Source organism: Phyllobates terribilis, unplaced genomic scaffold, assembly GCF_046119375.1.
Source record: "Phyllobates terribilis strain yellow unplaced genomic scaffold, ASM4611937v1 Scaffold_3__8_contigs__length_932513732, whole genome shotgun sequence".
NCBI classification, from domain to species: Eukaryota; Metazoa; Chordata; class Amphibia; order Anura; family Dendrobatidae; genus Phyllobates; species Phyllobates terribilis.
The window spans coordinates 605,067,451-605,081,097 of record NW_027362763.1 but is presented as its reverse complement, the minus strand read 5'-3'; positions in this window follow the sequence as shown (position 1 = coordinate 605,081,097).

The window sequence follows — 13,647 nt, the reverse complement described above, 5'->3', positions numbered from 1 at the left end:
AGGGTACCCCAGGAGAGTTCCAAATGTGTGTGGGTAGAATATATATCCCACGGGGGTAAAATTGAAAAAAGTTTAAAAAAAATCTTTTTTGGACTTAGTCATTTTTCCGGAGTTTATCAGACTTTCAGAGAGCGGAAATGTCAGTGAGCATTCCGATTTCAGTTCCAGAGCGATTCGCCCTATGAGTCCTTGATATTTAGTCATTTTCAGCCAATTTTCTGAATTTTTGAAAATTTCACTTTTTTGTGAAAATATCCGTTAAATGAGGGAATAATATGTGGGAGGGTACCCCAGGAGAGTTCCAAATGTGTGTGGGTAGAATATATATCCCACGGGGGTAAAATTGAAAAAAGTTTAAAAAAAATCTTTTTTGGACTTAGTCATTTTTCCGGAGTTTATCAGACTTTCAGAGAGCGGAAATGTCAGTGAGCGTTCCGATTTCAGTTCCAGAGCGATTCGCCCTATGAGTCCTTGATATTTAGTCATTTTCAGCCAATTTTCAGAATTTTTGAAAATTTCACTTTTTTGTGAAAATATCCGCTAAATGAGAGAATAATATGTGGGAGGATACCCCAGGAGAGTTCCAAATGTGTGTGGGTAGAATATATATCCCACGGGGGTAAAATTGAAAAAAGTTTAAAAAAATTATTTTTTGGACTTAGTCATTTTTCCGAGTTTATCAGTCTTTCAGAGAGGGGAAATGTCAGTGAGCATTCCGATTTCAGTTCCAGAGCGATTCGCCCTATGAGTCCTTGATATTTAGTCGTTTTCAGCCAATTTTCTAAATTTTTTAAAATTTCACTTTTTTGTGAAAATATCCGCTAAATGAGGGAAAAATATGTGTGAGGGTACCCCAGGAGAGTTCCAAACATGTGTGGGTAGAATATATATCCCATGGGGGTAAAATTGAAAAACGTTTAAAAAAATTCTTTTTTGGACTTAGTCATTTTTCCGGAGTTTATCAGACTTTCAGAGAGGGGAAATGTCAGTGAGCGTTCCGATTTCAGTTCCAGAGCGATTCGCCTGATGAATCCTTGATATTTAGTCGTTTTCAGCCAATTTTCAGAATTTTTGAAAATTTCACTTTTTTGTGAAAATATCCGTTAAATGAGGGAATAATATGTGGGAGGGTACCCCAGGAGAGTTCCAAATGTGTGTGGGTAGAATATATATCCCATGGGGGTAAAATTGAAAAACGTTTAAAAAAATTCTTTTTTGGACTTAGTCATTTTTCCGGAGTTTATCAGACTTTCAGGGAGGGGAAATGTTAGTGAGCATTCCGATTTCAGTTCCAGAGCGATTCGCCCTATGACTCCTTGATATTTAGTCGCTTTCAGCCAATTTTCTGAATTTTTAAAAATTTCCCTTTTTTGTAAAAATATCCGCTAAATGAGTGAATAATATGTGTGAGGGTACCCCAGGAGAGTTCCAAATGTGTGTGGGTAGAATATATATCCCACGGGGGTAAAATTGAAAAAAGTTGAAAAAAAATTTTTTTTGGACTTAGTCATTTTTCCGGAGTTTATCAGACTTTCAGAGAGGTTAAATGTCAGTGAGCATTCCGATTTCAGTTCCAGAGCGATTCGCCTGATGAGTCCTTGATATTTAGTCGTTTTCCGCTAAATGAGGGAATAATATGTGTGAGGGTACCCCAGGAGAGTTCCAAATGTGTGTGGGTAGAATATATATCCCATGGGGGTAAAATTGAAAAAAGTTTAAAAAAAATCTTTTTTGGACTTAGTCATTTTTCCGGAGTTTATCAGACTTTCAGAGAGCGGAAATGTCAGTGAGCTTTCCGATTTCAGTTCCAGAGCGATTCGCCCTATGAGTCCTTGATATTTAGTCGTTTTCAGCCAATTTTCTGAATTTTTGAAAATTTCCCTTTTTTGTAAAAATATCCGCTAAATGAGGGAATAATATGTGTGAGGGTACCCCAGGAGAGTTCCAAATGTGTGTGGGTAGAATATAAATCCCACGGGGGTAAAATTGAAAAAAGTTGAAAAAAAATTTTTTTTGGACTTAGTCATTTTTCCGGAGTTTATCAGACTTTCAGAGAGGGGAAATGTCAGTGAGCATTCTGATTTCAGTTCAGAGCGATTTGCCCGATGAGTCCTTGATATTTAGTCGTTTTCAGCCAATTTTCTGAATTTTTGAAAATTTTACTTTTTTGTGAAACTATCCACTAAATGAGGGAATAATATGTGTGAGGGTACCCCAGGAGAGTTCCAAATGTGTGTGGGTAGAATATATATCCCACAGGGGTAAAATTGAAAAAAGTTTAAAAAAATTCTTTTTTGGACTTAGTCATTTTTCCGGAGTTTATCAGACTTTCAGAGAGGGGAAATGTTAGTGAGCTTTCCGATTTCAGTTCCAGAGCGATTCGCCCTGAGTCCTTGATATGTAGTCATTTTCAGCCAATTTTCTGAATTTTTGAAAATTTCCCTTTTTTGTAAAAATATCCGCTAAATGAGGGAATAATATGTGTGAGGGTACCCCAGGAGAGTTCCAAATGTGTGTGGGTAGAATATATATCCCACGGGGGTAAAATTGAAAAAAGTTGAAAAAAAATTTTTTTTGGACTTAGTCATTTTTCTGGAGTTTATCAGACTTTCAGAGAGGGGAAATGTCAGTGAGCATTCCGATTTCAGTTCCAGAGCGATTCGCCTGATGAGTCCTTGATATTTAGTCATTTTCCGCTAAATGAGGGAATAATATGTGTGAGGGTACCCCAGGAGAGTTCCAAATGTGTGTGGGTAGAATATATATCCCACGGGGATAAAATTGAAAAAAGTTTAAAAAAAATCTTTTTTGGACTTAGTCATTTTTCCGGAGTTTTTCAGACTTTCAGAGAGGGCAAATGTCAGTGAGCGTTCCGATTTCAGTTCCAGAGCGATTCGCCCTATGAGTCCTTGATATTTAGTCGTTTTCAGCCAATTTTCTGAATTTTTGAAAATTTCCCTTTTTTGTAAAAATATCCGCTAAATGAGGGAATAATATGTGTGAGGGTACCCCAGGAGAGTTCCAAATGTGTGTGGGTAGAATATATATCCCACGGGGGTAAAATTGAAAAAAGTTTAAAAAAATCTTTTTTGGACTTAGTCATTTTTCTGGCGTTTATCAGAATTTCAGAGAGGGGAAATGTCAGTGAGCGTTCCGATTTCAGTTCCAGAGCGATTCGCCCTATGAGTCCTTGATATTTAGTCGTTTTCAGCCGATTTTCTGAATTTTTGAAAATTTCTCTTTTTTGTAAAAATATCCGCTAAATGAGGGAATAATATGTGTGAGGGTACCCCAGGAGAGTTCCAAATGTGTGTGGGTAGAATATATATCCCACGGGGGTAAAATTGAAAAAAGTTTAAAAAAAATCTTTTTTGGACTTAGTTATTTTTCCGGAGTTTATCAGACTTTCAGAGAGCGGAAATGTCAGTGAGCATTCCGATTTCAGTTCCAGAGCGATTCGCCTGATGAGTCCTTGATATTTAGTCATTTTCAGCCAATTTTCTGAATTTTTGAAAATTTCCCTTTTTTGTAAAAATATCCGCTAAATGAGGGAATAATATGTGTGAGGGTACCCCAGGAGAGTTCCAAATGTGTGTGGGTAGAATATATATCCCACGGGGGTAAAATTGAAAAAAGTTTAAAAAAATTATTTTTTGGACTTAGTCATTTTTCCGGAGTTTATCAGACTTTCAGAGAGGGGAAATGTTAGTGAGCATTCCGATTTCAGTTCCAGAGCAATTTGCCCGATGAGTCCTTGATATTTAGTCGTTTTCAGCCAATTTTCTGAATTTTTTGAAAATTTCACTTTTTTGTGAAAATATCCGCTAAATGAGGGAATAATATGTGTGAGGGTACAGCAGGAGAGTTCCAAATGTGTGTGGGTAGAATATATATCCCACGGGGGTAAAATTGAAAAAAGTTTAAAAAAATCTTTTTTGGACTTAGTCATTTTTCCGGAGTTTATCAGACTTTCAGAGAGGGGAAATGTCAGTGAGCGTTCCGATTTCAGTTCCAGAGCGATTCGCCTGATGAGTCCTTGATATTTAGTCGTTTTCAGCCAATTTTCAGAATTTTTGAAAATTTCACTTTTTTGTGAAAATATCCGCTAAATGAGGGAATAATATGTGTGACGGTACGCCAGGAGAGTTCCAAATGTGTGTGGGTAGAATATATATCCCACGGGGGTAAAATTGAAAAAAGTTTAAAAAAAATTTTTTTTGGACTTAGTCATTTTTCCGGAGTTTATCAGACTTTCAGAGAGGGGAAATGTCAGTGTGCATTCCGATTTCAGTTCCAGAGCGATTTGCCCGATGAGTCCTTGATATTTAGTCGTTTTCAGCCAATTTTCTGAATTTTTGAAAATTTCACTTTTTTGTGAAAATATCCGCTAAATGAGGGAATAATATGTGTGAGGGTACACCAAGAGAGTTCCAAATGTGTGTGGGTAGAATATATATCCCACGGGGGTAAAATTGAAAAAAGTTTAAAAAATTCTTTTTTGGACTTAGTCATTTTTCCGAGTTTATCAGTCTTTCAGAGAGGGGAAATGTCAGTGAGCATTCCGATTTCAGTTCCAGAGCGATTCGCCCTATGAGTCCTTGATATTTAGTCGTTTTCAGCCAATTTTCTGAATTTTTGAAAATTTCACTTTTTTGTGAAAATATCCGCTAAATGAGGGAATAATATGTGTGAGGGTACCCCAGGAGAGTTCCAAACGTGTGTGGGTAGAATATATATCCCATGGGGGTAATATTGAAAAACGTTTAAAAAAATTCTTTTTTGGACTTAGTCATTTTTCCGGAGTTTATCAGACTTTCAGAGAGGGGAAATGTCAGTGAGCGTTCCGATTTCAGTTCCAGAGCGATTCGCCTGATGAGTCCTTGATATTTAGTCGTTTTCCGCTAAATGAGGGAATAATATGTGTGAGGGTACCCCAGGAGAGTTCCAAATGTGTGTGGGTAGAATATATATCCCACGGGGGTAAAATTGAAAAAAGTTTAAAAAAAATCTTTTTTGGACTTAGTCATTTTTCCGGAGTTTATCAGACTTTCAGAGAGCGGAAATGTCAGTGAGCATTCCGATTTCAGTTCCAGAGCGATTCGCCCTATGAGTCCTTGATATTTAGTCGTTTTCAGCCAATTTTCTGAATTTTTGAAAATTTCCCTTTTTTTAAAAAATATCCGCTAAATGAGGGAATAATATGTGTGATGGTACCCCAGGAGAGTTCCAAATGTGTGTGGGTAGAATATAAATCCCACGGGGGTAAAATTGAAAAAAGTTGAAAAAAAATTTTTTTTGGACTTAGTCATTTTTCGGGAGTTTATCAGACTTTCAGAGAGGGGAAATGTCAGAGAGCATTCTGATTTCAGTTCCAGAGCGATTTGCCTGATGAGTCCTTGATATTTAGTCGTTTTCAGCCAATTTTCTGAATTTTTGAAAATTTCCCTTTTTTGTAAAAATATCCGCTAAATGAGGGAATAATATGTGTGAGGGTACCCCAGGAGAGTTCCAAATGTGTGTGGGTAGAATATATATCCCACGGGGGTAAAATTGAAAAAAGTTTCAAAAAAATCTTTTTTGGGACTTAGTCATTTTTCCGGCGTTTATCAGACTTTCAGAGAGGGGAAATGTCAGTGAGCATTCCGATTTCAGTTCCAGAGCGATTTGCCTGATGAGTCCTTGATATTTAGTCGTTTTCAGCCAATTTTCTGAATTTTGAAAATTTCCCTTTTTTGAAAAAATATCCGCTAAATGAGGGAATAATATGTGTGAGGGTACCCCAGGAGAGTTCCAAATGCATGTGGGTAGAATATATATCCCACGGGGGTAAAATTGAAAAAAGTTTAAAAAAAATCTTTTTTGGACTTAGTCATTTTTCCGAGTTTATCAGTCTTTCAGAGAGGGGAAATGTCAGTGAGCATTCCGATTTCAGTTCCAGAGCGATTTGCCTGATGAGTCCTTGATATTTAGTCGTTTTCAGCCAATTTTCAGAATTTTTGAAAATTTCCCTTTTTTGAAAAAATATCCGCTAAATGAGGGAATAATATGTGTGAGGGTACCCCAGGAGAGTTCCAAATGTGTGTGGGTAGAATATATATCCCACGGGGGTAAAATTGAAAAAAGTTTAAAAAAATTCTTTTTTGGACTTAGTCATTTTTCCGGAGTTTATCAGACATTCAGAGAGGGGAAATGTTAGTGAGCATTCCGATTTCAGTTCCAGAGCAATTTGGCCGATGAGTCCTTGATATTTAGTCGTTTTCAGCCAATTTTCTGAATTTTTGAAAATTTCACTTTTTTGTAAAAATATCCGCTAAATGAGGGAATAATATGTGTGAGGGTACCCCAGGAGAGTTCCAAATGTGTGTGGGTAGAATATATATCCCACGGGGGTAAAATTGAAAAAAGTTGAAAAAAAATTTTTTTTGGACTTAGTCATTTTTCCGGAGTTTATCAGACTTTCAGAGAGGGGAAATGTCAGTGAGCATTCCGATTTCAGTTTCAGAGCGATTCGCCTGATGAGTCCTTGATATTTAGTCATTTTCCGCTAAATGAGGGAATAATATGTGTGAGGGTACCCCAGGAGAGTTCCAAATGTGTGTGGGTAGAATATATATCCCACGGGGGTAAAATTGAAAAAAGTTTAAAAAAAATCTTTTTTGGACTTAGTCATTTTTCCGGAGTTTTTCAGACTTTCAGAGAGGGGAAATGTCAGTGAGCATTCCGATTTCAGTTCCAGAGCGATTCGCCCTATGAGTCCTTGATATTTAGTCGTTTTCAGCCAATTTTCTGAATTTTTGAAAATTTCCCTTTTTTGTAAAAATATCCGCTAAATGAGGGAATAATATGTGTGAGGGTACCCCAGGAGAGTTCCAAATGTGTGTGGGTAGAATATATATCCCACGGGGGTAAAATTTAAAAAAGTTTAAAAAAAATCTTTTTTGGACTTAGTCATTTTTCCAGAGTTTTTCAGACTTTCAGAGAGGGGAAATGTCAGTGAGCGTTCCGATTTCAGTTCCAGAGCGATTCGCCCTGAGTCCTTGATATTTAGTCGTTTTCAGCCAATTTTCTGAATTTTTGAAAATTTCCCTTTTTTGTAAAAATATCCGCTAAATGAGGGAATAATATGTGTGAGGGTACCCCAGGAGAGTTCCAAATGTGTGTGGGTAGAATATATATCCCACGGGGGTAAAATTTAAAAAAGTTGAAAAAAAATTTTTTTTGGACTTAGTCATTTTTCCGGAGTTTATCAGACTTTCAGAGAGGGGAAATGTCAGTGAGCATTCCGATTTCAGTTCCAGTGCGATTCGCCTGATGAGTCCTTGATATTTAGCCATTTTCCGCTAAATGAGGGAATAATATGTGTGAGGGTACCCCAGGAGAGTTCCAAATGTGTGTGGGTAGAATATATATCCCACGGGGGTAAAATTGAAAAAAGTTTAAAAAAAATCTTTTTTGGACTTAGTCATTTTTCCGGAGTTTTTCAGACTTTCAGAGAGGGGAAATGTCAGTGAGCATTCCGATTTCAGTTCCAGAGCGATTCGCCCGATGAGTCCTTGATATTTAGTCGTTTTCAGCCAATTTTCTGAATTTTTGAAAATTTCCCTTTTTTGTAAAAATATCCGCTAAATGAGGGAATAATATGTGTGAGGGTACCCCAGGAGAGTTCCAAATGTGTGTGGGTAGAATATACATCCCACGGGGGTAAAATTGAAAAAAGTTTAAAAAAATTCTTTTTTGGACTTAGTCATTTTTCCGGAGTTTATCAGACATTCAGAGAGGGGAAATGTTAGTGAGCATTCCGATTTCAGTTCCAGAGCAATTTGGCCGATGAGTCCTTGATATTTAGTCGTTTTCAGCCAATTTTCTGAATTTTTTGAAAATTTCACTTTTTTGTGAAAATATCCGCTAAATGAGGGAATAATATGTGTGAGGGTACCCCAGGAGAGTTCCAAATGCGTGTGGGTAGAATATATATCCCACGGGGGTAAAATTGAAAAAAGTTGAAAAAAAATCTTTTTTGGCCTTAGTCATTTTTCCGAGTTTATCAGTCTTTCAGAGAGGGGAAATGTCAGTGAGCATTCCGATTTCAGTTCCAGAGCGATTCGCCCTATGAGTCCTTGATATTTAGTCGTTTTCAGCCAATTTTCTGAATTTTTGAAAATTTCACTTTTTTGTAAAAATATCCGCTAAATGAGGGAATAATATGTGTGAGGGTACCCCAGGAGAGTTCCAAATGTGTGTGGGTAGAATATATATCCCACGGGGGTAAAATTGAAAAAAGTTGAAAAAAAATTTTTTTTGGACTTAGTCATTTTTCCGGAGTTTATCAGACTTTCAGAGAGGGGAAATGTCAGTGAGCATTCCGATTTCAGTTCCAGAGCGATTTGCCTGATGAGTCCTTGATATTTAGTCATTTTCCGCTAAATGAGGGAATAATATGTGTGAGGGTACCCCAGGAGAGTTCCAAATGTGTGTGGGTAGAATATATATCCCACGGGGGTAAAATTGAAAAAAGTTTTAAAAAAATCTTTTTTGGACTTAGTCATTTTTCCGGAGTTTTTCAGACTTTCAGAGAGGGGAAATGTCAGTGAGCATTCCGATTTCAGTTCCAGAGCGATTCGCCCTATGAGTCCTTGATATTTAGTCGTTTTCAGCCAATTTCCTGAATTTTTGAAAATTTCCCTTTTTTGTAAAAATATCCGCTAAATGAGGGAATAATATGTGTGAGGGTACCCCAGGAGAGTTCCAAATGTGTGTGGGTAGAATATATATCCCACGGGGGTAAAATTGAAAAAAGTTTAAAAAAAATCTTTTTTGGGACTTAGTCATTTTTCCGGCGTTTATCAGACTTTCAGAGAGGGGAAATGTCAGTGAGAATTCCGATTTCAGTTCCAGAGCGATTCGCCTGATGAGTCCTTGATATTTAGTCGTTTTCAGCCAATTTTGCTGAATTTTTGAAAATTTCCCTTTTTTGTAAAAATATCCGCTAAATGAGGGAATAATATGTGTGAGGGTACCCCAGGAGAGTTCAAAATGTGTGTGGGTAGAATATATATCCCACGGGGGTAAAATTGAAAAAAGTTGAAAAAAAATCTTTTTTGGCCTTAGTCATTTTTCCGAGTTTATCAGTCTTTCAGAGAGGGGAAATGTCAGTGAGCATTCCGATTTCAGTTCCAGAGCGATTCGCCCTATGAGTCCTTTATATTTAGTCGTTTTCAGCCAATTTTCTGAATTTTTGAAAATTTCACTTTTTTGTAAAAATATCCGCTAAATGAGGGAATAATATGTGTGAGGGTACCCCAGGAGAGTTCCAAATGTGTGTGGGTAGAATATATATCCCACGGGGGTAAAATTGAAAAAAGTTTCAAAAAAATCTTTTTTGGACTTAGTCATTTTTCCGGAGTTTATCAGACTTTCAGAGAGGGGAAATGTCAGTGAGCATTCCGATTTCAGTTCCAGAGCGATTCGCCTGATGAGTCCTTGATATTTAGTCATTTTCCGCTAAATGAGGGAATAATATGTGTGAGGGTACCCCAGGAGAGTTCCAAATGTGTGTGGGTAGAATATATATCCCACGGGGGTAAAATTGAAAAAAGTTTCAAAAAAATCTTTTTTGGGACTTAGTCATTTTTCCGGCGTTTATCAGACTTTCAGAGAGGGGAAATGTCAGTGAGCATTCCGATTTCAGTTCCAGAGCGATTTGCCTGATGAGTCCTTGATATTTAGTCGTTTTCAGCCAATTTTCTGAATTTTTGAAAATTTCCCTTTTTTGAAAAAATATCCGCTAAATGAGGGAATAATATGTGTGAGGGTACCCCAGGAGAGTTCCAAATGTGTGTGGGTAGAATATATATCCCACGGGGGTAAAATTGTAAAAAGTTGAAAAAAAATTTTTTTTGGACTTAGTCATTTTTGCGGAGTTTATCAGACTTTCAGAGAGGGGAAATGTCAGTGAGAATTCCGATTTCAGTTCCAGAGCGATTCGCCTGATGAGTCCTTGATATTTAGTCGTTTTCAGCCAATTTTCTGAATTTTTGAAAATTTGCCTTTTTTGTAAAAATATCCGCTAAATGAGGGAATAATATGTGTGAGGGTACCCCAGGAGAGTTCCAAATGTGTGTGGGTAGAATATATATCCCACGGGGGTAAAATTGAAAAAAGTTTAAAAAAATTCTTTTTTGGACTTAGTCATTTTTCCGGAGTTTATCAGACATTCAGAGAGGGGAAATGTTAGTGAGCATTCCGATTTCAGTTCCAGAGCAATTTGGCCGATGAGTCCTTGATATTTAGTCGTTTTCAGCCAATTTTCTGAATTTTTTGAAAATTTCACTTTTTTGTGAAAATATCCGCTAAATGAGGGAATAATATGTGTGAGGGTACCCCAGGAGAGTTCCAAATGCGTGTGGGTAGAATATATATCCCACGGGGGTAAAATTGAAAAAAGTTGAAAAAAAATCTTTTTTGGCCTTAGTCATTTTTCCGAGTTTATCAGTCTTTCAGAGAGGGGAAATGTCAGTGAGCATTCCGATTTCAGTTCCAGAGCGATTCGCCCTATGAGTCCTTGATATTTAGTCGTTTTCAGCCAATTTTCTGAATTTTTGAAAATTTCACTTTTTTGTAAAAATATCCGCTAAATGAGGGAATAATATGTGTGAGGGTACCCCAGGAGAGTTCCAAATGTGTGTGGGTAGAATATATATCCCACGGGGGTAAAATTGAAAAAAGTTGAAAAAAAATTTTTTTTGGACTTAGTCATTTTTCCGGAGTTTATCAGACTTTCAGAGAGGGGAAATGTCAGTGAGCATTCCGATTTCAGTTCCAGAGCGATTTGCCTGATGAGTCCTTGATATTTAGTCATTTTCCGCTAAATGAGGGAATAATATGTGTGAGGGTACCCCAGGAGAGTTCCAAATGTGTGTGGGTAGAATATATATCCCACGGGGGTAAAATTGAAAAAAGTTTTAAAAAAATCTTTTTTGGACTTAGTCATTTTTCCGGAGTTTTTCAGACTTTCAGAGAGGGGAAATGTCAGTGAGCATTCCGATTTCAGTTCCAGAGCGATTCGACCTATGAGTCCTTGATATTTAGTCGTTTTCAGCCAATTTTCTGAATTTTTGAAAATTTCCCTTTTTTGTAAAAATATCCGCTAAATGAGGGAATAATATGTGTGAGGGTACCCCAGGAGAGTTCCAAATGTGTGTGGGTAGAATATATATCCCACGGGGGTAAAATTGAAAAAAGTTTAAAAAAAATCTTTTTTGGGACTTAGTCATTTTTCCGGCGTTTATCAGACTTTCAGAGAGGGGAAATGTCAGTGAGAATTCCGATTTCAGTTCCAGAGCGATTCGCCTGATGAGTCCTTGATATTTAGTCGTTTTCAGCCAATTTTCTGAATTTTTGAAAATTTCCCTTTTTTGTAAAAATATCCGCTAAATGAGGGAATAATATGTGTGAGGGTACCCCAGGAGAGTTCCAAATGTGTGTGGGTAGAATATATATCCCACGGGGGTAAAATTGAAAAAAGTTTCAAAAAAATCTTTTTTGGCTTAGTCATTTTTCCGGAGTTTATCAGACTTTCAGAGAGGGGAAATGTCAGTGAGCATTCCGATTTCAGTTCCAGAGCGATTCGCCTGATGAGTCCTTGATATTTAGTCATTTTCCGCTAAATGAGGGAATAATATGTGTGAGGGTACCCCAGGAGAGTTCCAAATGTGTGTGGGTAGAATATATATCCCACGGGGGTAAAATTGAAAAATGTTTAAAAAAAATCTTTTTTGGACTTAGTCATTTTTCCGGAGTTTTTCAGACTTTCAGAGAGGGGAAATGTCAGTGAGCATTCCGATTTCAGTTCCAGAGCGATTCGCCCGATGAGTCCTTGATATTTAGTCGTTTTCAGCCAATTTTCTGAATTTTTGAAAATTTCCCTTTTTTGTAAAAATATCCGCTAAATGAGGGAATAATATGTGTGAGGGTACCCCAGGAGAGTTCCAAATGTGTGTGGGTAGAATATATATCCCACGTGGGTAAAATTGAAAAAAGTTTCAAAAAAATCTTTTTTGGGACTTAGTCATTTTTCCGGCGTTTATCAGACTTTCAGAGAGGGGAAATGTCAGTGAGCATTCCGATTTCAGTTCCAGAGCGATTTGCCTGATGAGTCCTTGATATTTAGTCGTTTTCAGCCAATTTTCTGAATTTTTGAAAATTTCCCTTTTTTGAAAAAATATCCGCTAAATGAGGGAATAATATGTGTGAGGGTACCCCAGGAGAGTTCCAAATGTGTGTGGGTAGAATATATATCCCACGGGGGTAAAATTGTAAAAAGTTGAAAAAAAATTTTTTTTGGACTTAGTCATTTTTGCGGAGTTTATCAGACTTTCAGAGAGGGGAAATGTCAGTGAGAATTCCGATTTCAGTTCCAGAGCGATTCGCCTGATGAGTCCTTGATATTTAGTCGTTTTCAGCCAATTTTCTGAATTTTTGAAAATTTGCCTTTTTTGTAAAAATATCCGCTAAATGAGGGAATAATATGTGTGAGGGTACCCCAGGAGAGTTCCAAATGTGTGTGGGTAGAATATATATCCCACGGGGGTAAAATTGAAAAAAGTTTAAAAAAATTCTTTTTTGGACTTAGTCATTTTTACGGAGTTTATCAGACATTCAGAGAGGGGAAATGTTAGTGAGCATTCCGATTTCAGTTCCAGAGCAATTTGGCCGATGAGTCCTTGATATTTAGTCGTTTTCAGCCAATTTTCTGAATTTTTTGAAAATTTCACTTTTTTGTGAAAATATCCGCTAAATGAGGGAATAATATGTGTGAGGGTACCCCAGGAGAGTTCCAAATGCGTGTGGGTAGAATATATATCCCACGGGGGTAAAATTGAAAAAAGTTGAAAAAAAATCTTTTTTGGCCTTAGTCATTTTTCCGAGTTTATCAGTCTTTCAGAGAGGGGAAATGTCAGTGAGCATTCCGATTTCAGTTCCAGAGCGATTCGCCCTATGAGTCCTTGATATTTAGTCGTTTTCAGCCAATTTTCTGAATTTTTGAAAATTTCACTTTTTTGTAAAAATATCCGCTAAATGAGGGAATAATATGTGTGAGGGTACCCCAGGAGAGTTCCAAATGTGTGTGGGTAGAATATATATCCCACGGGGGTAAAATTGAAAAAAGTTTCAAAAAAATCTTTTTTGGACTTAGTCATTTTTCCGGAGTTTATCAGACTTTCAGAGAGGGGAAATGTCAGTGAGCATTCCGATTTCAGTTCCAGAGCGATTCGCCTGATGAGTCCTTGATATTTAGTCATTTTCCGCTAAATGAGGGAATAATATGTGTGAGGGTACCCCAGGAGAGTTCCAAATGTGTGTGGGTAGAATATATATCCCACGGGGGTAAAATTGAAAAAAGTTGAAAAAAAATCTTTTTTGGCCTTAGTCATTTTTCCGAGTTTATCAGTCTTTCAGAGAGGGGAAATGTCAGTGAGCATTCCGATTTCAGTTCCAGAGCGATTCGCCCTATGAGTCCTTGATATTTAGTCGTTTTCAGCCAATTTTCTGAATTTTTGAAAATTTCACTTTTTTGTAAAAATATCCGCTAAATGAGGGAATAATATGTGTGAGGGTACCCCAGGAGAGTTCCAAATGTGTGTGGGT